This window comes from Phyllostomus discolor, chromosome 15, assembly GCF_004126475.2.
Source record: "Phyllostomus discolor isolate MPI-MPIP mPhyDis1 chromosome 15, mPhyDis1.pri.v3, whole genome shotgun sequence".
NCBI classification, from domain to species: Eukaryota; Metazoa; Chordata; class Mammalia; order Chiroptera; family Phyllostomidae; genus Phyllostomus; species Phyllostomus discolor.
In genome coordinates this window covers 10,663,636-10,687,181 of record NC_040917.2, presented here as the reverse complement: position 1 = coordinate 10,687,181, position 23,546 = coordinate 10,663,636, and the positions used below count along the sequence as shown (strand labels likewise).

General features: G+C 43.8%; 1 protein-coding gene and 1 long non-coding RNA gene across 2 annotated transcripts in view; one reads left to right on the top strand and one right to left on the bottom strand.

Annotated features, from left to right (window-relative positions):
• GREM2 (gremlin 2, DAN family BMP antagonist) overlaps window positions 1-23,546 on the top strand; it is a 121,295-nt gene that overhangs the window by 7,867 nt on the left and 89,882 nt on the right. The window lies entirely within an intron of this gene.
• LOC118498312 lies at window positions 7,475-8,321 on the bottom strand. Its single transcript, XR_004900831.1, has 2 exons — window positions 8,166-8,321; window positions 7,475-7,948 (listed from the first exon to the last, which is right to left on the bottom strand). It is a non-coding gene; the product is annotated as an uncharacterized LOC118498312 (long non-coding RNA).

The following is a 23,546-nucleotide window of genomic DNA, read 5'->3' as shown; positions in this document are numbered from 1 at the left end:
CATTCTTTCCATCATTTCAGGTATTTTTCCCCTCTAGTGTAGCATGGTTTTAGTTTTCCTTGTATGATTATTTTTGTAATATGTTTATATCTTTCACAAAACTTTAGCTCTTTAGGAAAGAGTCTATTTCTTTTTTTAAAAAGATTTTATGTATTTATTTTTAGACAGAGGGGAAGAGAGGGAGAAAGAGAGGGAGAGAAACATCAGTGGTGGCTGCCTCTTGTGCACCCCCTACTGGGAATCCGGCCCACAACCCAGGCATGTGCCCTGACTATTGGTTTGCAGGCCAGTACTCAATCCACTGAGCCACACCAGTCAGGGCGTGTCCATTTCTTTTTCACCTAAAAAATATTCCCAGCACAGAATCGGTGCTTAATTCATGGCAGGTCTATTGAGATCCAACTACATCTCATTTAGATATAGCTAATTCAGAGCTAAGATCATCCTTACCTGTTGGAAGGCATGGGTCTTGTGTAAGTTAGATGAGATGCTCAGTCATTTGTCCTGGGAAAATGCTTTTCTCTTAGCTTTGTGTTACTGATCCCTTGTGTTACCCATCCCTGTTTAAAACAACAACTTCAGTAAGAAAATGAACTGTCATTTTTAAAAAATCAAATAAATTGTCTCTTTTTAAAAAAAAGATTTTATTTATGTATAGAGAGAGGAGAATGGAGGGAGAGAGAGACGGGGAGAAACATCAACGTGCAAGGGATACATCGACTGGCTCTCCCCCAACTGGGGACCTGCATGTGCCCGGACCAGGAATCAAACTGGTGACCTTCAGTCCGTGGGAGGATGCCCAACTCACTGAGCCACACCCGCTAGGGTGATAATAATAATCATCATTGACCTCTTTTCCCTTAGATTGTCAAATTAAAAATAAATGTCAATAGCCAACACAATAGCCATTGGGTGTGCATGAATCAAAATTATACCTATTTTTCTTGTGAGATTGGCAAAAAAATATATCTCTTGGTGTGCTACAGAATTTTAGTAATTAGTTTATGTGTGCCATGCGATGAAAAAAGGTTGAAAATCACAGCTCAATGGGTTGCATAAAGCAGATTGAAAACAATCTCTATAATGGACGTTTTTTGCTTGTTTTTAACCTTGAAAGAGTCTGTGAGAATTCATAGGAATCTATCAATGTATATGGGAAAAATAATTGCATCTTTACTTTGATGACTTTGTAATGGAAATATCACATTCCCTTTAGTTGTGAATGTGAGCAACAAACCATGGTAATCTTAGAATTGTGGCTTTGTCACCAATAGGAATCAGAGCTACTTTCCTATCCCATTACAGTCGATACAGATGTCTACCATATCCCTTACAGGGATCACTACTCCAAACTTATGGTAGTTATCCCACCTGCTTCTAGATCTTACTATTATTATGTTATAGAGAAGATCATGTAATGCCATATTGTACTTTTGTTTTCAACTGCATTGATATATTTACCTATTTCTGGGTAATATATATACATAGTGTATGTAGCTTCCTATGTAATGTTATGTACTTCTGAATTTAGAAACATTTTTTTTCTGAGAATAAGATCTTTGGTTTCATTAGACCCAAAGGGGTATATGGGAATGTAAAAAACAAAAAATGTAAAATGTGAGAAAAAGCACTCTATACAGTTGTAAATTTGGCTTATGAGGTCTGTCCAGAAAAAGTCCAACCGTTGTTAATATAACGAGACAGGTTTGTGCAACATTGTTGTAACCTGGCAGCCAAGGACAGTGGACTGGAATGCACATGCATGAACAACGACAACTTCACTGTACTAATCAGTGGGGGTGGTAGACATCACTGAGTGAGCTTGTGTACTGTGTGGCTGTCGCATTCAAAATAACTGAGTCAGTAGGACAGTGAATCTGTATCATATTTTGTGTTAAGCTTGAACATTCCTCCATGGAAACTATGCAAATGACTCAGAGGGCCGCAGCTGTGGGCCACTGGTGATTGGCAGCTTCATCAGGACAATGCGCCCGCCCAAGCATCGTGTTTCGTGCAGAGTTTTCTGGTAAAACATCAAATCACCCAGGTGACTCAGTCCCCCTAGGGCCCAGATTTGGTGCCCTGCAACTTCTGGCTTTTCCCAAAACTAAAATCACCTTTGAAAGGGAAGAGATTTCAGACTGTGGATGAGGCAGCTGATGGCGATTGGGAGAACTGTGTGAGGTCCTGAGGTGCCTACTTGGAAGGGGACTGAGGTGTCATCGTCCTGTGGACCATGTTTCTTGTCTCTTGTGTCTTCTTCAACAAATGCCTCTATTTTCTATAGTTCACAGCTGGATACTTTCTGGACAGACCTCGTATCAGATGGTGACCTTTCTATCACCTGAAGTTGCCTCGACTGAAATTGCCCACCGTGTGAGCTGAGAAAACTTGAGCTGGTGGGGGTGGGGGTGTGCGTGCTGGATGGAATTCAACCGAGGGGAGTCGTACATCAGATGTGGGGCCGGGCCTTGATGATACCACGTAACGCCAAGGCTTACCATGGTTGAGACAAAGAGATGAGGAAAAGCCCAGCTCTTTCCTTGACTTGAATATGTGAGGGTCTCAGGCACGTGGTTTCCTTCCAAAGGGAAGAGCTCCCAGGGGCGCAATTCATGCTGCGTGTCTTTGTGTTTGTAACTGGGATGGTCTCAGACACCAGTGATTACTTGTTAGGTGAACAAATCGGATAGCCAAGGGTCAGAGCTGATGATCAGATGCAGCTGGGACCTTGAAAATTCAGAGCTTCATGGGTTTCCTAGTCATAGTTTCCTGCTGCATTGGAGTGTTCTTGCCATGTTCTTTTTTTCTCTACGGTACTTGACAGAATCGAGGGACCACAATTATTTCCATCTTCATGTTTCTCGTACCAGATGCTTCACGTTGGGCGAAGGAATGAACCAATGAACAAATGCCGCTGTAGAGTCATTATTGCTGCAGAACCGATGTTGCATTTTTAAAATAAATTAAGGAAGAAAAGGAGAACAAATACTTCCAATTGTACTCTGTGTTAGCCCCTTTGCAGGATGGGCTCAGGGAGAGCCTTAACCCTATGTCCTACAGTTAAGTCCTTGGCCACAGAGGAAACAAATGAAAACCTCAGAAAGAATCCTGTTAACGGTAAAGCGAGCAACCTCTTCCCCAACTCCATGGAAGTGTTGACAGCCAATAGCTTTCAGGATTTTGGGGACCTTGGCAGGCTCTGGTAGTTTCTAGGGAGGTAACATGTTTTATTTGGGACTTCGCAGAGGAGGAGTGAAGGTCTCCTTGTTAGAGGATGCTGAGGGTTCCTTGCAAGGGTGTGCTTCATCCCCTCCTGGTTACAAAACTTGTTCTGGGGGGCGTTGCGCATGCTGGGAGGGAGAGTTTGGAGGGGGGTAATGAAGGATTTACTGTGTGCTTACTGTGCATTCCGGAGACCTGAACCTCCAAGGTTTCACTGAGTTCTTACAACAGCTTCTTGAGGTGACTGCTGTTGTGCACCTTTTACCAACCAAGAACGAAGGCACATCGAACGTCAGTGAATTTCCTAAGTTCACAGAGCCGTGAAGTCATTAATTAAGTAAGCCTTAACCCAAAGGTTTAAGAATGCAAAGTAGCCCTGGCTGGCATTGCTCAGTGGATTGAGTGCGGGCTGCGAACCAAAGTGTCACAGGTTTGATTCCCAGCCAGGGTACATGCCTGGGTTGCAGGCCATAACCCCCAGCAACCACACATTGATGTTTTTCTCTCTGTCTCTTTCCCCCTCCCTTCCCTCTCTAAAAATAAATAAATTAAATCTTAAAAAAAAGAATACAAAATAAAGTTCACTACCTTTTCACTACCATAAAGTTCTAAAACACTGCCTTTTCCTTCAATAAGTTTGGTTCTATTGCCTCACATTGATTTAGGCTTCATATCAGAGACTCATAGAGATAAGAATCCAAGTGGACTCTGTTGGCTGAATAATAAAACAGAGAAGCGGTGTGCACTAGATTTCGAGCATAAACTTTGGAGTCCGTTGAGTCTGGCTCCACTCTTAACTACGTGGGACTATTACTTAGCATCAGCCTCATCTAAACTTGTGTAGTATTGGGATAAGGATTACATACTATGAGGCTTTTTAACCCAGGCACAAAAATATTATTATTACTAATTGTTTTTTTTGCAGAATTTTGATAGCAGATTTGGGCAAAAAAGCAAGGTCCTTGGAATGAGTGTCTGTGAACGTTTGGTGAAGGAACAGCTCATTATTGTGTATACTTTGGAACTGGTAGCTCACATCCAATTTTGCAAACTGAGATACATCAATGAAGGGGTTTGGAAATAATAATGGAAATATTTTTTAATGGAAATAATAATTATTTGGGGGAAGAGCTGAACACTTGACAGAACCATTGATTCCTTTGACAAATATTTATGGAGCTAGAGCTAGAAAATGGCAGACTACCAAAAGATAGACTGTGTTTTCAAGGATCTTGTAGCTCTTGGGGGAAGACAAGGCAGGCATGTCAACAATAGGGACACAAGGTAGAACCTTGCAGAACTGGTAAAGGTCTGGACGAACAGGCCACCATGGGTGCTGGAGGAGTGAGACGACACTTCCGATGAAGACTTCTCAATGATCCAGCGAGGCCGGAGCAAACCACACCATGTCACCTTTCATCATGTCCTTTCTGTTTCCTCCCCCCCATGACATCTGTCATATATTTAATGCCTTTTAACTCACAGAGTTTTAGAGACCACAAGCTGGTGGGCTGTGGAAGGAGACCTGGAACCCAGGTTTCCTGCTTTCCTGCCTATTCCTCTTCCTACTGCAGCGTGCTCGCCAGTGCCCTCCAGAATTAGGCTGAGTCAACAGTACATGAAGTGTTGTAAGACAGATTTCACAAAAGTCCAAGGTACAGCCTACAGGCTATGAGCAAATGTTGGGGAGAAGTCACTTCACTTTGGGGACCGACAGTGGAAGGATTTTGTAGAAATGCAGTTGAGTTTGTTATCGTTGTGCAATTTGAATGAATTTTTCTCCTGCTCTCTGCACTACTAAATATTTGACCTCCAGAGTCTGAGCTCCCTGGGGCTGAGACCCATAAAATAGTCCCAAACATTATAGAAGTTCAGCAATGCCTTCAGCTCAAGTGATGAATGAATGGAAAATGACATAAAGTCAGAGGAATGGAAAAGGAGCCTTGGATGCTCCTTCCCAGGTTCCCGGGTGCTGCTATGCATTTTGTCTTCCTGAAGCAACAGCAGGGACATTAACTTCCCTCTGTTTGGACTAAGGGTGGATCTTCTTTGTGATTACACACACATACACACACACACACCTGTATTTTTTTCCAGGTTCTTGTCCATCTCCAACACTAGTACCTTTACTAGTCCAAATTCCCCAGTTGCACTGGTTCATTTGGTCATGCTTAGAATTACTTTAATGAACAAATGCACCCTCTGGACAAGGCTCAGTGAAGGAAGGGGGCTTGTGTTGGAGTCTATCCAGAATTGTTACCCTTCTAACCTGTCAGGGGAAAACTCCCCACCCTTCTATAGCCAGGCCCCGTTGGCTCTGTGCTCCTCTGCCTGCATGCACCTTTATTTCTGGAACCAGACATTCGCACACCCAGACATCCATGTGGGGCAGACTCGCCAATAAATAGTAAGCACCTCTCTCACTCACTCTGTATGGAATGAATGAATGAATGAATGAGTAAGGTGCAGCAGTTCTTCTGCATAGTGCTCCTGTGCAACAATGAGCGTTGGCAACAGATGGACTGTTGTCGTGGGGGGAGGATTGTTCCTTGCAAAGTCAAGCAGATGTTTGTCTCCAGGAGCGACAGCAGCAGGGAGCAGGACAGAGATCAAGCAGGGTGTGACCAAGACAGAAAAGCCACGTCCCATGCGTGTCCCACTTACGTTTGCCGTCCTACTCCAGTTGAGTTTACGTGCCATTGACCTCAAGTAATTGAGCTTCAGAAGATATAACAGCTAACCCCTAGTAAAAAGCTCTTTTCATCCAAATTTGGAGCAAAACTTGTGAACTCTGTTCTTGGGGTCAAATGAGACGGCATTGCCGAGGACTGAAGTCTGAATAGGTATCATGTGGATTTGTACAACGGGAAGAAAATAATCCTCAATGGTAAAAAAATACCTTTGATCTTCCTACAGGTGTTATGCACACACGTTTCTGTTGGGTGGTTTTGTGATGATGATGATTCTTAGGCTAATAGAAAAATTTCCTTTTATAGCGATGGTACATTTCCCCAGATTATCAGTGTAGCATGTAAAATGCCACAACTTGGGAAACTCACAAAGATCAAAGGCAGAGAGGCCGGTGGGGACTTCAGGCTTACCACACCAGAATGATAACTTCGCTGCCAGGAAGCCCCTTGATGGGCAACAAAACATCGTACATTCGTGACGACCAAACCGCACTGTGAAAATGGACAGGCGGTCCTGATTCTTGCATTAGATCTTCCTGTTGTTTCTTGATGGCAGTAAAAGTCAAATTGTCTCCATATGATTAAAACATGGGCCAATTGAGGTTTGGAGCTGTTTAGTCCATATGAACTGCTATGGTGTTTAACTGATTGGCTGTTTCAAGTGACAGCCAGAACTATCAAATAAACCCAAAAATATTTATTAGGGAGGCTTCTGAATATATAGGCTGTGGCTCATTACACAGGCTCAATAATCTCACTATAGGAGGAGAAAAAAAATTTTTTTCCATCAGCGTAAATCCTCTCAGTAGCTGGCATTGAAGAGGTGCCTGTGAAATGTTTTGGGAGTGCATTAAAAAAGAAGAGCTCAGAGCACGCGGATTTGAAAGTAAGGATCTGTAATTGTTTAAATATAACAAAGTCCCAGATCATGCTAGCCAGTTGGCCATCAGCTTGGATGTTTAGCTTTATTTTGTCAGAATTTGTATTTATCTATATTCAACGGATACTTTCTCAGCCTATAGGCACTGGCCATAGGCACAGCCCATAGCCAGCCTATGGGCACTGTGCCCCACATTGGAAATATGAACAAAGACTAAGTTATGGTCCTGTCCACCGGCAGCAAGCTCCCAGCCCACTCGAAGAAACAATAGAATTCAGCAGCAAGGGCTACCTCTGAGCAAAGTCAAGTGGGAACAGGGCGACGTGAGTCACTAGGTTTGCTTAGGAGGGGTTGTTAGGCACGCACTGTACTGGAAGAGATGGGGTGCTTGTTGTACTCAGCACTGTGCAACTTTCACACATCATCTGCTTAGCGGTTTTGGCTTTGTTTTGTTTTTTGCCCTTGTGACAATACAATAAGTCATCTGTGCCCCTTTTTCCCGGTTCCCTCAAGTATGAATAAATGCATAGAGTCTGTGGCATCCGAACTATCCAGCTGGTTTGCCCACCTGTGGTTCTGGAGTCTCCTTTGGCACGCTGCCCTCTGAATGCTCTGGCTTCTGGATTTTGCTGCACACCAGAGGCAGTGGTCTCATTCCTGGCTTTTTCCGAAGGGATCGTAACCATAACCATAAAACAAGGATTACTGGAATCCGAGGAAGCTGCCGTCAGGTGTGTAGCCCTTTGGAAAAACATGGCCCGAAGAAGGCGGCGGGCCCCGGTGGAGTAGTAACCCTCTTTGTTTCTGGTTCCCTATCTGCCGTTGGCTGAGTGTCAGTGCGTGAGCGGGAACCGCAGGCAGGCTGGCAGCTTCCAGCCCGTATTTACTTGCGCACTGGCCAGGACACAGGACGGAGAAAGTGCACATCAAAAGGTCAGATATTTTTCTTTTTTCTTTGTTTTTTCTTCTCCCCCAAGTACGCACAAGGAGATAACCAAATGTTTGTTTTTCTATCGGAGCCTAAGTTTGGGTACAGCTACGTGACTAGAGGCAGCTAACCTGGAGTCCCATTTCATAACAGAAGCTTACCTGGACTGTGTTGTCATCAACTGTTCTCTGCAGCTGAGATGACATTAAAAATAGACCTAGTCACCTGGCTGGCGTAGCTCAGTGGATTGAGTGCGGGCTGCGAACCAAAGTGTCGCAGGTTCGATTCCCAGTCAGGGTACATGCCTGGGTTGCAGGCCATGGCCCCCAGCAACCGCACATTGATGTTTCTCTCTCTCTCTCTCTCTCTCTCTCTCCCTCTCCCTTGCTTCCCTCTCTAAAAATAAATAAATAAAATCTTTAAAAAAAATAGACCTAGTCACAATGTGACATCAGGTGCATGCACACCAATGACCTGTGTTAAGCAGTAATTGGGGAAAGAAAAGGTTAAGTGATTTTTCTACAGCTTTGTATTGCCTTGGCTTTCCCCTGGAAAAAATAGAATGGATCACTCCAATGTAGACTGCGTGTTGCCTACAAAATAACTATCATTATATAAAATGATTGATCCGATTCAGGATTCTACCTTATGTTCGAACAGAAAGGCTTTCCCTCTCCCAAATGAGATCAGAATGTCAATGTCACAATCAGAATGACAGCAAGGATAATGTCTGTCACTCACCAAACCCGCGCCGTGGCAGAACAACCTAATTATATCTGTTAGGCACGGGAGGTTGTGTTGCAAGGTCACCAGTGGGTACCTGGAAGCACAGACAGTACCAGAACCTCTCTGTATATTATTGTTCCATATACACATATACCTATGGTACAGTTGAATTTATAAATTAAGCAAAGTAAGAGATTAGCAACAACTAATAATGAAATACAATAATGAGGACACTGCCCTGTAATAAAAGTTGGGTGAATATGATTTCTCTCTCACTCGACATACCTCATTGGACTGCACTGCGGGGCACGGCTACACCGGTTGAAGGGATGATTCATACCCCAGGGGGGACGAAGTGGGGATGGTTTGAGGTGTCATCCTGCTACTCAGAATGACACACGATTGAAAGCTTATGAACTGTTTATTTCTGGAATTTTCCATGTGATATGTTCAGACTGCGGCCAGCCACAGATAACTGAAACTGCGTAAAGCAAAGCCGCAGAGGAGGGGGATCTATTGCGTTAGTGGCCAGGCCTTATGGAGGACTTCCTGTATTCCAGATCCCGGAGTGCGTCTCTTCTGTGCATTTCAAGCCTGAGTCACAGTCCTGCGAAAGCTCTGCTGTTTCTGTTCTGCAGAAGCCTGAGAGGCAAGCTATTGCCCTTTGAGCAAACATTAGGCTTTCTATCCACTGCCAAAGCTCTAACTCATCATCTTCGTGCTCAACTGTGACCCAGGCGCATTGTTAGGTGTTTTACAAAAACAATCACGTTTGATTTTTAAAGCAACTTAAGAGTCAGGTCCCGTTATCCCTTTCGTACAAACGGACACCCGGGGCCACACTGCCAAAGCGAGAAGTTGGGGTTCCTACCCGGCTCGGCCCGACTCCAGGGCCGGTGTTTTCCATCCAGCACAGTGTTGCCTCTGGACGTGTGTGTTCTAAGACACTCTCCTCACCTCCAGGTCACCTTCCCAGTGGGCTCTCTGGTGCCTGGAATTCCCTTCGTGGGGAGTAACACCTCCTATTGCACAATTTGGAATATGAGTTGGAAAGAAAAATATTGATGGGATGCATGAAGACTTCCCCGAAGAGCCCTGGGTTCGGACTGAGGCTGGCACACAGGTGCGCAGGGCGTGGGGCGCCAGAAGAGAGGGCACATGGGGTGGGGCCAGGGGCATGGCCCCAGAGAGCCAGACAAGCTCAGAAAAGGAGCCTGAGGGTTCATGAAGAAAACATGCACTCTATCATTTTGCTAAGGGCTAGATCAGTGCACCACACTGTCTACTACTGGAAGGAGAGGGGGAAGGGGAGGGGGAGGACCAAGAAAAGGAAGAAAAAGACTCTGAACTAGGGTTTCTCTTTAAATTTCACTAAAAGATTTCCTGAAAATATTACTTATCATAGATATGAGGTCAAAGAGCTTATATACCTTTCACTTGGGTTGTTTTTTTTTAAGTCTTGTCCTTAAATTTTGTGTTGGGTTTATTAATACATTCTCCAATGTTCTACCCACATGGGCTTGTCCTACCTGTCATTCCACACAGCAGAACGTTTCTCGGTTTATTTTTTCTGTCCTTGTAGGCTCACATCCAATATGCACCCCTACTTCACTTCAAGAAAATAAAAGAGCAAAGAATGACCCAAATTTCACCCACTGAATCACTTTTGTCAGTGATTAGTTGCACATGTTCCGCGTACGAGCAACTTCCGACTCCACGCAGCAGCGGACTGATGGCCTCACGTAGTGTCGATTGTGGTATTATTGCCTTGCAGGATGAGCAATGTCATTTCTGGGAATACGGCTGATGAGCCTCCTCTAAAAACTAAGATGCCCATAAAATTTATGGTCCCAAACAGGATGTTTTTCAGAGTGAAGGAGAGTGCTGTTAATAAGGATGCTTGAACAACAGGCGGAAGCTGGGCCGTTGCTTGACAAACAGGGACCGAGAAAGAGGGTCCTGGTCTCTACGGGAGTATGATGAGCTTTTAGGACACCACAGCCCTGTGCAAAGCACGTATGTCATAGGACACTGAGCACAACCACAGCCATTTATTTCCAAGCATTGAGGACCTACTGTGTGCCAGGACTAAGCTAGGCACTACTAAGGATTCACTCTTACAGTCCAATGGGGGAAAAAAGATACATAGATGGCTTATGTTAGTAGTACTAACAACGCTAACCTACATGTACTGAGAATTGCCATATGACATACACTGCTACTTGATTTTCGCTCATCATCTTCTTGAACCCTCTCCTAAGCCTATGAACTAGGTCATATAAATACGCTGGGTTTTCAGATCAGGATACGGAGACTCATTGAGGTGAACGTGTCCAAGAACTCTCAATACATAATGGGTGGAAATAGGGTTCAGGCCTCAGTGTGTTCGGGTTCCAAGCCTGAGCTCACAGCCACCACACTTGCCTGCTTTCCGGCACAGGACGCTAAGACTTAGGTCATGGTAGAGATCACAGCCAAGTGATGGTGGGCCACAAAGAAGCAGCTTACCTTTTCAGGGGGTGCATGGGGAGCACAAAAGGAGGGGAGACTTCATGAAAGAGGTGACCCTTGAGCTGGGCCTTGAAGAATAACTAGAATTTCATCAAGGAGCGGAGGGGTGGGATGGAAACTTCTCGGGCAAAGTGCTTGGCTGCGGAGCAAGTTCCTCCGCAAACAGCAGTGTGCAAAGGGCAGCCAGCACCTGTGCCGTGAAAGCGCTTGCGTCTGCCATGCAGGGTGGGAGAGGGCCCGAAGCCACAGCCTTTGGGAGGCACCTCAGTCTCTGATTGCACGCAGAGCTGTTTCAGGTTCACGGTCACGGCCAGACCTAGATGCAGAACCTCAGCCTACACCCTGCCCTGGGCTCTTCGGTTCACCTGGTAAATTGACTCTGAAGGCAGTGCTGTCCATAAGAAGTAGTTTGTACCACACGGGAGAAGTTTGATAAACTCTGCATGCTCAGCACTAAGTCCGGAACAGAAAGACTTGAGCAGACTCTGTCAGGTGACATCCAAGGTCTGAAGTCCCCCCGAAGTGCATTTTGGCAATTAACGAAAATGTGCTGTTTTCACTGCTACTTTTTTTAAGTTTCAACTTTGGTTCGTAGGGGAAAAGAGAATAAAATTTCCAAAAGCGGTGCTTCTTTCCCTGCCCTATGAAACACGGCGGACTGAAGATATTGACGCTCTCTGTAAAATCAGTCATCCCGAAGAACATCAATTATCCTCCTCTAAGTTCTCATGTTTTTACTGAGACACAAACTTATTTGCATGTATTTAATAAACGTCCATGAAGTGCTTGCCCTGGGCCGGGTCCTATTACAGATGCTTCCCGACGGACTACGTCATCCTCAGGAGGCATTTCTCTCACCCACGTGCTCTGTGTCCAGCCACGTGAGGGCGCCATGCCCTTCTTCCTGGCCCCGCTGCTGTTTCTCCCTCCTTGCCCTCCCCGTGGGGAGCTTGCTTCATGAGCAGTGGCAAATGAAATAACTAAGGGTAAGAAAATTAAGTGCAGCCCTGGCTGGCGTAGCTTAGTGGATTGAGCTCGGCCGCAAACCAAAGGGTCGCAGGTTCGATTCCCAGCCAGGGTACATGCTTGGGTTGCAGGCCATAACCCCCAGCAACCGAACATTGATGTTTCTCTCCCTCTCTCTCTCTCTCTCTCTCTCTCTGTCTCCCTCCCTTCCCTCTCTAAAAGTGAATACATAAAAAACCTTAAAAAAATAAAATTAAGTGCAAAATAAAAATAAGTACACAAGTTTGTGGGGAGGATGTAGAGGAAGGCCTTCTGGGAAAAACGCATGGGGTTTTGTGCAGGGACCATGCACCACTTGTTTTGGGGTAGTCAGAGATCCTCGTGGCTTGCTTTGCAGTTCTTGGCTGCGTCCAAAGGTGTCAGATCAATGAGGATTAGGTAAATGAGGAGCTACGTTAATGGTACAAGAAATACAGGCTTTTAACGTCCATTCAGAGCCTGGTATGCCGATAGTCTGTAGAGCCCTGGACAATTAATTTAGATATGTTCTCTGGGTTATTCTAACTTTGAAGTACGGAGGATGAGTTTTAATATGTTATGGAGCTATGGTAGCAAATGAGATGTTTGAGGTTGAAGTTCAACATGGTAAAAAAATAGAACTTCCAAAAGTATATCCAAAAGGCTGCGTTGGATATCTCTTTGTGTCTACTGGCCCCTTATATAAAAATGGTTGTAAGACAAATCATTTCTTTCCAATATGAACTCGGCTTAAGAATCCACTGGGTCTCCCAGTTCTAATTGTGTTTCACTCTAGAGATCATGAGATGTGTTGATTGGCATTCTTTTATTTGCCTTCCAGGTGAAACGTAACTTTAGAAGTGCTCTCAAGTCAAAACTACTTACTTTTACACATGAGCTCTTTAGTTCCATGTACTTTTGGTTCCAAAGCCAGAAAGGAGTATCTCTCAGCTGTAGCCCCAGCCTTTATAATTCTTGCACTTTCCGCCTGGAGTAGAGACTCCAAACACAGAGTTTTATATCCTTGGAACAAGCCTGTAACATTTTATAGCCAACTGTAGACCCGTGGTCTGAAAAAGCTATTCGAACATTTTTAAATATGAACTTTACCATACGGTAGAATTAAGAGTCATTTATTTTCTATCAAAAGCGTCATAAACAGCTCCATACCTTGTAGTAAATCAGGAACCCAGATTGCCAGGGAAGGTCCCGGGCCTACTAGTTTGGCTGCTGGAGCTGTTTCAAAAGCTGCTGGATGACCTCCAAAGGCCCCTTCCACTTCAAAAAACTCCCTCTCTTTTCAGCACGTCATGACTTACGGCCAGGTCTTGGGCAACTCAATACATGGCCATCTGTGAAAGAGCAATCCATTTCCAGATCATTAGGAAAATTACCAAGCCTAGCACTTAGTTGAAATAATGGCCAGAAAAATGTTGGAGGTGGGAGATGTGGGGAAGAAAGAACAAATGTCCCGAGAGGAAATTCCACCTAGAAACAACGCATCAACTAGCCGAAGTGAGGAAGGAACGCCCGAATTGTAAGGTACTCCGCACGCTTGAACCAGTGGTTCCCGAGTTCTCGCTACACGTCCCGGTGCTCGGATGCTGGGTAACGTAGTTAGGGGTATCTTTTACCAGCGTTACTCCAGTGTTCTAACATCATTGATTTTGCTTCATTCAACTTACTCGTTCCATAAGTATTTCTGAGCTTCTTACATGTGGTAGTCTCTGCCAGGTATACCTTGAAGGACCATGACTATATGAACTGCCCTCACTGGGCAGAGAGTGAAAAGTAAAGAAATAAATAATAAAGAATTGCATTAGTTTCTAAGTGGGAACTAGCGTGAGTGTTGCTTTAGATTGGATGGGCAGGGCAATTTCCCCTGAGGAAATGTGGCTTAAGAAGAAGACAGTTCTAGGAGGCTGGGAGAAGAGGAAGAGCAAAATCTCTGGGCCAGGGAAGAGCAGGACCAGTGTTTTCTAGAAAGTTCTAGAGGCAATTATGCTCAGAGTTGAGTATGAAAGTGACAGTGGCACAATTGAAGGTGTAAAGGCAGGCAGGGGCCACATACTGTTCAGTGCCATAACCTTAGCGAGAGCTCTGATGTTATTCGATGTGAGTTTTATTCTGTATTAAAAGAGTGGCAGATTTCATCACAATGAAGAGTACCTAGTGACAAAGGAAAGTATCTTCAGGTAAATTTTCTTAAAATACTGATGTAGTTTGAACATGTTCCTGCTCACAGATCCACTGTGTACCAAAAGTAGTAAAAGTAAGTAAAAATTACCAAATAAAAATAAGTAGTTTTGATTTGAGAGCACTTCTAAAATGGAAACTCCCAGGTGTCAAGGGGAGGGTCCTTCCTCATGAAACTTGAAACACATCTCTTCCGTCTCCCACCGTGTGCTCTGAGAGCCAGTCACCCCGCTCCTCTCGACACGGCCTGAGCATGGGTTGCATGTTTCTTTGCTCTGCTCCTCCTTTCTCCTCCCCCGACTCCCGCCCTGACATCCACCTGTTGAAATCCTACCCATCCTTCCAGACCCAGCTTACGGGCCACCTGTTCCACGGAGCCTTCCCTTTGCCCTCTGCCAGAATTTATCTTTCCTCCCTCCATCCTCCCAGAGGACTTTTCCACCTCTCTTAGAGAGCTTACTGCGCCCTGCCTTGACCCTGTTTATGCGCGTCACTCTTCCTCACGAGTCCAGCCTACTAAAGTTCAGCTACATGGCAGCTATAAGTTTTTGACCCTTTATAGAGCCTAGTAGAGACAATTCACCCTTAGGTGACGATGGAAGTGGAAGAGACGCTGGGCAAGTGACACAAAGCCAAAAAGTGGAGACTAAGATTGAGAAAGAAACACAGTTATTAAATAATTATTCTTTCAGAGTACTTCCAGTATGCTATATGTTATGACTCGGGTTTCCTAAAATCAATTCGGGTAATATGTTCATCCCACATCAACCCCATGGTTGACACATAAGTGCTGTTTTGTAGAGGTACAGTTGTCTAGTATGAAAACATAGGTCTGTTACTGGTTCTTTTTTTTAAAGATTTTATTTATTTATTTTTAGAGAGGGAAGGGAGGGAGAAAGAGAGAGAGAGAGGGAAACATCAATGTGCAGTTGCTGGGGGTTGTGGCCTGCAACCCAGGCATGTGCCCTGACTGGGAATCAAACCTACGACACTTTGGTTCACAGCCTGCGCTCAATCCACTGAGCTACGCCAGCCAGGGTGTCTGGTGCTTCTTCTGATTTGTTGCGTGACCTTGTACAAAAATGGCTTAACCTCAAAGGGTCTACAATTTTTCTATAAGAAAAATAAATGTGGCCTTATTTTTCTGCTCTGCTTTTAAGTGCTCTGCTTTTCTGTGAATACATAAAACGCCATATGGATACAAAGGGAGAACAGTACTCCCATTTGGTGAGCAGGTGAGTGCCTCACACGACCTCTGCAACAACACATACGCCACGCCTTCAGAAGCTCTGCTGTTGAGGTGACCCTAACAGGTGCTTAAGTTTGGGTATCCCCAGATGCAGACACCGAGCCAAGGATTCAAGGGCAACCCGTGTCTTGAGAATTGCAAGGAACAAGGGTGTGACTGAAGTAATGGGGAGGAGAAGGCAGTCAATAAAAGGTGTGTTCTAAGCCAGAAACCACAATGGGCAAGCGGCTCTCAATCCAGTAGGGCAACATGGAAAAATGATGTAACACACGCACCTCAGAATCATCCCTGCCTATAAGTGAAAGAGCTGAGATCTTGTATTAATACCCCCCACGCCTGTCCATCATTGGTTAAGGATTCCTGTGGGTAGTGGAGTCCACGTGGCAGTTGGACAGTAGTCTTCCATTATAGAGGGAGGTGCCTGCCCCTGAGAGCAGGCTGGGGTGCACAGAAATGTTAGGGAGACTGGGAGAATGTGGCGGAGCTCTGACATGTGCTCCTCCAACAGGCCCCGTGTCAGGTCAAGGATTAGAATTATAGCCCTGGCTGGCATAGCTCAGTGGATTGAGCGTGGGCTGCAAACCAAAGTGTCACAGGTTCGATTCCCAGTTAGGGTACATGCTTGGGTTGCAGGCCATGACCCCCAGCAACCGCACATTGATGTTTCTCTCTCTCTCTTTCTCCCTCTCTTCCCTCTCTCTAAAAAATAAATAAATAAAATCTTTTTAAAAAAGAGTAAAACATGGAACTAATGGGGAAGAGTAATTAAAAAAAAAAGAATTATACGACCAAAGTAGTTTCAAAATGCAGATCATATCCAGCATAGGTAAGGTATTTTTTATACAATAAAAAAAGAAAATTAAGCATTTTACCATCCAGCTAGACTCATTATATTTGTTATATTATATAACATATATATAATGAGATGCCACTCACTATGATATATTTCAATGTAATCTAACCTTAGCATCTATAAATTATATTACATCTCTGCAATGCAGCATATTGCTGCTAAAAATAATGTGTTAAAGCTGACTTATTTCTTTTTTTTTAGATTTTATTTATTTTTAGAGAGGGAAAGGAGGGAGGGAGGGAGGGAGAGGGAGGGGGGAGAGAGAGAGAGAGAGAGAGAGAGAGAGAGAGAGAGGGGGGCATCAATGCGCGGTTGCTGGGGGTTATGGCCTGCAACCCAGGAATGTACCCTGACTGGGAATTGAACCTGGGACACTTTGGTTCCCAGCCCGTGCTCAATCCACTGAGCTACGCCAGCCAGGGTTTAAATCTGACTTATTTCTATAGAAAGATGCTCATGAAAGTGAAAACACAGGCATAAAAACTGTGAAAAAGTATACATATATAAGTATGCAGAGAAGTCTATTAGGAAGTATTTATACATACTATGTAAATTTTATCAGTGGTTATCTTTGGGTGATGGGTTTCTCATTGATTTTAATTTCTGATTATCTCTATTTTCTCATTTTTCTCTAATGTGTATGGCTTAGAAAGACTTAACTTCAGAATAGGGAAAAATAATCAGACCCGAGAGAAGGATCAGTCAAATAATTAAACAGACTAGAGAGTATAAGCAATTTAACCATGATATATCTATAATACAGGTCATACACATTTCCAGAATTCTCCACTGATTGCCTTGGTAATTGATGTATATTATGGCTTTTCTTCACTTTGCTCTCTGATTTTCTGGGTTAATTCACTTTCACTGGAAGAATAGGATAGGTTAGAATTCTACTTTGAAAGGTAGTATCTTTACCAGAGGCATCTTATGTGGAGGTTGGGTAACGCCCTGAAATCAACACTGTTAAGCTTCACTTTCGAGAGCCATCTTATTTATCATGAGATCAACGTTCTCTCAGATCTCTTTGAAGGGAACAAGCAAAATAGGAGGGTGAAAGCTGACGGGCCCCAATTCTGCATCCTCTGGAAAGTCGCTGTGAGTGTGTGGACTCCGAGTATTTGTTGTTGTCTTTTGGGACTGGGAGCCTGGTTCCTATGTTTCTCTTCCTTCCTTCCGCACCAGCCATCGGCACGGGAAATCACCTCTGCTGGCAAGCCTAGTCCTGGATGATTCCTGCACTCAGAGAACTCACTGAACACAGAAAGGGCTTGTTGAAGAGGGAGAACTATGCTTTAAGGTCAGCTGGGGAGTCCTGGCCAGGTTGCTCAGTGGGTTGGAGCATCGTCTCTATACCAAAGGGTTCGATCGTGGGTACAATCCCTGGTCAGGGCATATACCTAGGTCATGGGTTCAATCCCAGTGGGGAGGTGACCTATCGATGTCTCTCTCTCTCTCTCTCTCTCTCTCTCACAAAATCAATAAAGACATATCTTTGTGAGGATTTAAAAAAAAATTAAGTCAGCCAGTGAAGAAGTCTCTATTCTTCACAGAGAAGAAGTCAGGATCCATTTCTGTTCAGCAGTGATCAGGAGAACCTCAGATTAATGACCTAAAATAAAAATGGACTTGGACTTTTGCTAGTAATGGATTTCTAGTCCAAAGAGCTCCATGGGTATTAATAGCACACCAGTTCTTGGCAGATGATAATCATTAGCGAGCAAGGATCTCTCTCCTCCCGAGATGACTTAGCTTTGTCACTATGTAGTCATCTTTGTGTTAGTGTTATGTTGGGGCAGGCAGAAATTTTCCTGAAGTCTGCTCATGAAGTGGAACCGTTTCCAGGGGAAGCCGCAGAGAGGGCTTTTCTCCGCCAACTGTGCGTGGTTTTTTTTTGTTTTGTTTGTTTGTTTCTTTGTTTTTAATGTGGGTTCTGAATTAAATATAGTCAAATTCTTTCAAAGCTTATTTTTAGGGCCCAAGTGGGAAAACTGTTCTGAGAAGGAGCTCATTAGCTGCAACAACTTTGTAAAATTCAATGGATTGCGGTGACATGGGTTAATAAAATTATATAGGTTTCAAGCATAGAATTCTACGGTACATCATCTGCATAGTACATTGTGTGTTCACCACCCAAAGTCAGATCTCCTTCTGACCCTATGTGTTTGACCCCCTTTACCCTTTACCACCTCCTTCCTTCTGCTAACCACCATACCGCTGTCTGTCTAGAGTTGTTTGTTTTTCTTGTGTGTTCATTTGTTGCTTTCCGTTTCTTTATCCCCCATATGCAATTCTTTTCAAAAGTGCAAGCTTCCTCCCTGCAAGCCCTCTTAGGTTCAGTCTTCTTCAGACCAAGGACTGGCCTTATTCGTGGGTAGATTAGGTTACCATGTATCCGTTGCAAACTTTTAAGGGGCCTCCACCAGCTAGGAACTTCATTCTTTTTCTTTAATCCCTAAACTGCAGTCTCTGTTAAGTACATTTCCCCTGGCTGAAAGAAGAGTATTAGTCTGTCTAATGCCAGCCACGCACCTAAGATTTTAACCCTTTGCTCACAGCTGAGTTGCAGATGATGACAACAGTTAAGGGCAAAACACGAAAGGCAGACCTTACACCCTGCAAGGGGAGTGAGTGCCCCCTTAAGCTTGTCACCCAGGCAACACGCTTGCTTCACTGTAGTCATGGCCCTGACATAGGGCATGTTGACATAGCAGACAAAGGCCTTTTACCTAAATAGTCCGATTTCATTCTCACTGCAACCTTATGAATTCAAGCAAGTGTGATGACTTCGCCCCGAAGTAGTAAGGGACCTGCATTTTCAGGTAAAGGTCTTGCAGGTGATAGATAGACTGGAGCCTCGAGCTTGTTTTCATGCCATACTCTCTCTACTAACCCGTGCTCTTTTTTCTACCCCGTGGAAGGGACGCTACAAAAACAGGAGGGGTTGGAAAGACAGGAGCAGGGCTGGCATGAGGAGTCACACAGGAATTAGCGCTGATCCTCATTCCAGTCCCCTGTGGCCAGGGGACAGCCATGCCTCTGAAGCACTCAACTGGCAGAGAGCAGCTTCCGAAAGAGATGTGCCACAGAAGAATCCAACGGAGATGAGCAAGGGGAAGGGAGGAGGAGGAAGGAAAGGAACAGAAGAAGGTGGTTTAGAAACTAGACTTGATATAGAGCCTATTTGGCCACCGGAGCGAAAATATAGAAGGCAAATCAAGCCCTATTGTACGAACAGAGACTTGCCTCAGAGAAGGAGCTGATTTCAGATGCACCTGGGACCAGCACACGCCCGAGTGCCCCTCGCGGCAAGGCTTGACAAAACAGGAAAACTGGCGATTTCTCATTCATTCTTTGTCACATCTTTTTATTTTTCCTGAATCATGTCTGCATAGTTATATAGTTGGATACTTCGGCTGAACGTATTCTTATTTTTCTTTTGCCTCATTTCCTGCATGAGAGGAACGAACACATCCTACATCCTATGCCAGATAAGCGACTTTTTCTTCAATTAAGGATTATTTCCAAAGTTTTGCATTCCAGAAATTGTGCTTTCAAACGCTTATTCAATGTAATTATAGATTACGAAGCAGTGTGCAAGTAGATACAGGAAATTATTTTTTTTAGGGCTCACCCAGGCAAAACGAAATCCTAAAATCCCATAAATGGAGATTGTCATCCCTGTCAAAATAAGAAGGTGTGGTGAGGAGGAAAAATAAAATACAAGAGGTTTTAATGGAGCAAATCTAATGGGAAAAAAATATCAGAACTGGAATCCAGAGACAGTTATCTGAGAATTAGATTTTCCTAGATTTTATTAGCCCTGTGGAATTCAAGAGCTGCATATTTTAAAGTATATAGTTCTTGAATTCCAGGGCAAATATATATATATATATATATATATGTGTGTGTGTGTGTGTGTGTGTGTGTGTATAGATATATATTTGGTCTTTGGATCAAAGAGAAGAAAAATGTAGAACAGATTTATTAATAAAGTTTTATTCGAATCAGACAGTAAGAATCTAATATTTTTAATTGTTGTGATGAATTATACCAGTCGTTTTCAAGTGTGGTTCCCTGATCAGCATCATTAGCATTTCCTGAAAACTTGTTACAATAGAAAGGCAAACTCAGCTTCTGGCCCCCACCTGTTGAATCAGAGATTCTGTGGGTGGGGCTCAGCAATCTGCGCTTTTTAAATTTTTTTTATCCTTACCAGAGGACATTTGTTTTATTGCTTTTTAGAAAGAGAAGGGACAGAGAGAGACATGGATGTGAAAGAGAAGCATTGATTGGTTGCCTCTTGTGGGTTCCCAACCAGGGATCAAACCTGCAACCTAGATATATGCCCTGACCGGGAATAGAACCGGCAACCTTTTGGTGTACGGGATGATGCTCAACCAGCTGAGCCACACTGGCCAGGGCAGTCATCTGTGCTTTCATGAACTCCAGATGATCCTGTAGCTTGAGAACCACCACACGAAAGAATCTCCTTATGAACTCCAAATAGAAATCTGCTAAAGAGTACTAAATTATTAATATCAATACTTTAGCTTTGCAGAAACACCAGCATCAAATATCTGTTCTTAGTAGTGTATTCTGTAATTAACCATTTCTTTACAAATCAAAGGGAGAAAGCTGTGTATTGAAAACGTGAACCTATATTCAGAAAACAGCTACTTTTATATCTAAATTGATGGAAATACCAAAGCTAAATTCCAACAGCAGAGAACGTTTAATTTTTAGATGAAAGAATGCTTCACACTAAGAAAAAATTTCCTGAATTCTGCAGCAATTAAATTCAGAAAATATTGTCTTTTGGGTAAAATACAAATTAATAATACAGTTGTTATTTATTACATAAATATCACTTATCATAAATTCAAACCACTTTTTAGTTTCAGTATGCTCAGAACAGAAATTTAACAAAATCATAATTTATCGATTCATGTCCCATTCTTGTGTACATATCACTGGGAAATATTTTAACATCGATGTGGACTTTCTGTAACGTTTTCAAGCTGCGGTGCTGTCAGCGTCCTGGAGAGAACGTTGCATTTCCCGAGGTGCGCTCCGCTGGGCTGTCTTAGGGTGTCACGGAGGGCATTGCACACAGGTGGTTGCCTCTAGCGAACTGCGCTTACAGCTGCTCGCTCACGCTGCCACAGGTAAGGGCGTGGTCTCAAGATGGAGATGGACTTGGGGGCCAAGCGACATCTGTATCATTTCCCAAGCACATCTCCCATCCTTGAAGTTCTGTGTTATTGCTCACGTCCTCCCCTTTCCCAGGAATGGTCTTCAGGTTTACTTGTCACTTGGCTTTACTTGTCAATCGAGAGCCTAACCACACTTTAAAGTCCACGTGATAGGTCATCACGCTATGTGCTGACTGTTTTTTGCTGGCCCAAACAAAATGATTTGGAACGCCCTTCGCATTTCATCCACGCACATGATACTCATCTTATAGTTGCTCAGGTAGAGATGTCTACACTCTTATGACACTTTGATTTCTTTGAGGAACATGTCTGAGCTATTCCCCTACCTGTCACAGTGTCTTGAACGTGAAAGTAAGAACGCTTGCTCATCCATTCCAGTATACAGCCTGCTTTCACTATAAATCTCGTTTCATCCTCATGCTTGCCCTGTGAAGTAGCCGTAATTATTTCCTTGTTCTACACAAAGAACTTGAGAGAAAGATCGAGAGAGTGTTTTTGTTTGATGTCATTCTGGGTCTTCTGATTCCAAATCTGTCCTCCTTCCGAGACACGTCTGGCTTCAAAACTTTTGTCAAATAAATTGACAAATCACAAAAATAAATTAATCCATCTCCAAGGGAGTCCGGGACCCTACTGCCGAGTTGACATTACGGCCTTCCATTGCTTCTCCACAATTTTCTAGACTTGTCTACAAATCTCCAAGCTGCTCCTAGACAGCGGTGGTGACAGGGGAAGTGAGTATGGGATCCTGGCCACCACGTGGCATCTACACCTGTGGCCTGGACTGCTCCCCTCCCTTGAAAGTGTCTGAAGGGAAAGGACAAGAATATTCTGGTCTAGAAAGTCCCAAATAGCAGGTGAATCCCTACTGGGTGTAAACATTTTCCCCTTCCAATCCCAGTCCTTCTCATGGCACTAAATACGTTATTTTTTATAGTCCGGAGGACATTACCCCTGTCATCAATGACCAATCATTCCATTCAAATAATGGGACTTGGGGACCTCAGCTGAGAACTGTAAACTAACTAGCTGTCCAACTAGGAGAGGAAGGAGCTGAGAAGAGTATACAGGCGGACCGATACAGAAAGTTCTCACAGGAGACACACTCCCCCGCCGCCCCCCGCTCATGTTGAGCTGGTTTGGAAACGCAGATGCCGGATCTCTGCCCTGGGGTTTCTGATTCATTCAGGTCCACAGAAGAGCCTTGCAATCTGCTTTTTAAGTAAACTCACAGGCGATTCTAATAAACATGATTCATAGATCACCGTTTGAATCAAAAAGAGATACACTGTGCCTCTGTGAGTCTGGCCTGGGGGCCGTTTGTGTGATCCTTCTACCCTGCTGTTTCCTCCCGAGACCCTTTTATAGATGATGATCTTATTAACTCTCATCAGCGCCCTTCCAGTCTGCCGTGCGCTTGGCTGGGGCCCATCAGAATTTATGGTGCAGCATCTGTTAAGAATTCCAGTTTCATTTATTTTATCATCAGTGACATTGGGGCCTCAGAGCCTGGGTGGAGGCAGGTTGGAAACAAATCAAAACAAAATAATTGACTGAGAATTGACCTACTAATTAGAAGCATCGTTCAGAAAGCTTCTAGGAGGCCGAGCCGTGGAGTAGCAGGTGCTTTTATACCCATGCTTTTGATGAGCAAACTAAGGAAGGAGAATTTCCTTACCAATGGGCATGGGGTGTAGAAGCCTCAAAGACAAGAGCAAGTCCGTCTTCACCCGGATTCTTCAGACAACACCTCTGGCTTCCTACTCTTTGCATTCCATATCTGTAAAGTTTACTGATTTGCTCTCAAGGAATGTTGCCCTTGAATTCTTGAATATTTTTTTTCTTTAGAAAGTAACTCATTTACTTAGTTGAATGATTCTAAAAATGTAAATTCGCTCCCATGTAATTAGCCTGTGTCCGATTCATTGTCATTGTGAATTCCCATAAATCTACTGGCTAATGTTATAAAATACGTCACACAGAATATATACATAGGTAACCCTAAGTTTATGATTTAAAAACTGCTAATATTGTTAACTAGTCAATTTCACCGTTTGTGAATTGGTCCAACTCAACATTAAGACTAAT